The following is a 2,874-nucleotide window of genomic DNA, read 5'->3' as shown; positions in this document are numbered from 1 at the left end:
TACCTAGGGGGATGTTCCGAGTACCAGATGCTTCAACTTTGCACCACCAGTTCTACCACACAATCACCACATGCTAAGATCAATCAAGTATTGATCGAAGAGCCATTCAAAAGATATTGATATGGTGCGAGAAGTAGAAAGTAGCAGGGAGTACTATGAGGAAACGACTGAGGTTACGCCAGAATATTACGTCCTACTACAGAATAACATGCCAGTACCTGTATTTTAAACCACGGTACAATGGAAGGGCAAGGACATGAACTCGAATATGGAAAGAGGACTGCTACACAATGCTTTGGCTACAGAGGGCTGCATCGAGTCGCCGAGTGCCCAAACAAGAATATGGTTCATACACACCAACCACAACAAGTGGCGGCTCCACCCAATGACATGCTAGTACTCACTTGTACTAAATGTGGGATTGATCATTTGATCAAGGATTGTCCATACCGCCACGCAAGTGGTACAACTTCTAATGCCAATCAGGCCACCATCCGAACCATTAGTGTTGTACAGCTTGGGAATATCACACCACTCAACGTCCTAACAAGAGATCAAGCTCAATTAGGAGACAAGGGGAAGAACTGAGCGGATGCGATTGTTTCCAGAATTAGCCCCACCGTAGGAGAAGAGCGAAAAAGTGGGTAAGGGTGACACAAGAGTCACAATCCAAGATGGACCCGAAGAAGATACAATCGACAATGGATCCACCTAATCGAAGGAAGAGGGGGATCAAAGGATCAATCATAGAGGGTCGGACCAGGAAGAGCAAAGAGAGCAACCAACAACTCCTAAGGGGGTTAGTGAATACCCCAATGCTGACGAGGAAATAAGAAAGCTTGAAGATGCCAGGGTCTTAGTCGAAGAGTGCCAACGACTTCATGAAGCCAAGCTGAGGGCCAGGGATACAGTTTATCACAAAATGAGCCAACTAGGGATAGGGAATCGGACGTTCCCACCCCACCAGAAGAAACAGAAGAAGAGTCCCAAGCAAACACACTATCTAGAATGTTCGAGGAAAATGGGTTGGGGGAGTCCATCCATTCCTTCCGTATGGAGGAATACGAGACACATACATGGGAAGAACCCTCTATCTCCAAAGAACCCAGAGACATAGGAAGTCTCGCGGTTGTGCTGTCCATGCCTGTACAAATGCCATTAGGGCAACTGTTATGCAATTCACCAACCCTATGGAGGACAGACGTAAAATAATGGGTAGAAGGCGGACTAAAGCTAGCCGATACTATAGATGAGACTCTGCCACCTCTGGTAGAAAGGGCCTTGAGGCATACAAGGAAAACCTGAGTCGTTGAGATACCAGTTAATCAACTGGGATACCAGTTAATCAACTGGGACGCTACTACGAAAGGCGACAACACAAATGCTACAATCCCAATTCATCATAATGGGTACCAGGCAGCACTGGCTATCCTAGATGGTGGGGCGGGGGTTAGCATCATCATAAAATGTTGCTGGGAAAACTGGGGGAAACCTGATCTAAAAAAAGCAGATCTAATCTTTAAAATGGCTGATGGAACATCTTCGAGGCCAATTGGGCTTCTGGAGAATGTTAAATTCAAACTCTTTACATTTTGCTACCATTATACATTTGTGGTCATGGACTTCCTGTGCCAACCTGATTCATATGACATAATATTGGGGACACTCTTCATGAGGGAATTAAAATTGGTGCATGATTGGGCCTTGGATCACGTGTATGTACGTAGGGATTCGTAAATCTTAAAGATTGATCTGAGAACATGGAAAGCACACCCCATGGAGAGGTAGTTGTTCGGCAACGATTCGGTCACAACAACAACAAAATGGACCACCTCTATATAGATATGCCAGCCCTCGATGGGAGATCCCAAGGATGAAGAGGAAATGGAAATGTATGCGTCACTTCCTCCTCCGAACTTCAGTGAAAACTGGATGCATGTGTTGGCCCATTGATGTGATGCAACCCAAGGGGACCTAGTATGTGGAATCTGGAACCATCCCCACGACCTCTATTGTATGGTTAATTGTCAGACCATTGATGAGGAATTAGAAGAGGAGACATCGAGTACAGAAGGTACCATAGCACAAAGCCATACCACTGCTCAATGCCTCAGACGATGGCAAAAGCAGAAACGATATATAGCTCGACGAAATGCCCTATTACGAAGAAAACCCACAGATGCCCGGTGGTTGAGATATCGGGACACATTGTCTCAAACAATGGTATATCCATGGACAAAAGCAAGGTCAAGCTGATATTGGAGCTGCCACCGCCTACCAACAACTACAAGGGTGTGCAAAGATTTATGGGCCATGTGGGGTATTATCGTCGCTTCATGATTTTTTATGCTAAAATAACCAGACCCTTATACAAGCTCCTCATTGTCTTTGAGTGGACTGAGGAGTGTCATGAAGTATATGATTGACTGAAGTGTTGGCAAACGCGCCAATTCTACGACCCCCCAATTGGAATCTCATATTTCACATGCATATTGATGCGTCAAATTTTTCTATTGGTTGCATACTAGAGCAGCTTGGTGAGTTCAAATTGGACTATCCAGTCCGCTTCACTAGTCGTTAGCTAAATGATGCGGAAGTAAACTACACCACCACAGAGAGGGAGGGATTGGCCATGGTTTATGCCGTTAAGAAATATCGACATTACCTCTTGGCCAACAAATTCGTATTTTTCGTGGACCATCAAGCCTTACTATACCTAGTAAATAAACCTTGCACCATGGGGAGAATCACACGATGGTTGCTATTGTTGTTGGAATTTGACTTTACAGTCATGGTAAGAAAGGGAACACAGCATGTGTTTAGTCGATCACATGTTAAGAATTCTAAATGGGGAACCAGCAAACTAGTGTTGAT

The sequence above is a fragment of the Cibotium barometz genome, chromosome 14, assembly GCF_041138505.1.
Source record: "Cibotium barometz isolate CiBa-2024 chromosome 14, ASM4113850v1, whole genome shotgun sequence".
In the NCBI taxonomy this organism is placed as follows: domain Eukaryota; kingdom Viridiplantae; phylum Streptophyta; class Polypodiopsida; order Cyatheales; family Cibotiaceae; genus Cibotium; species Cibotium barometz.
This window is presented reverse-complemented; position numbering follows the sequence as displayed.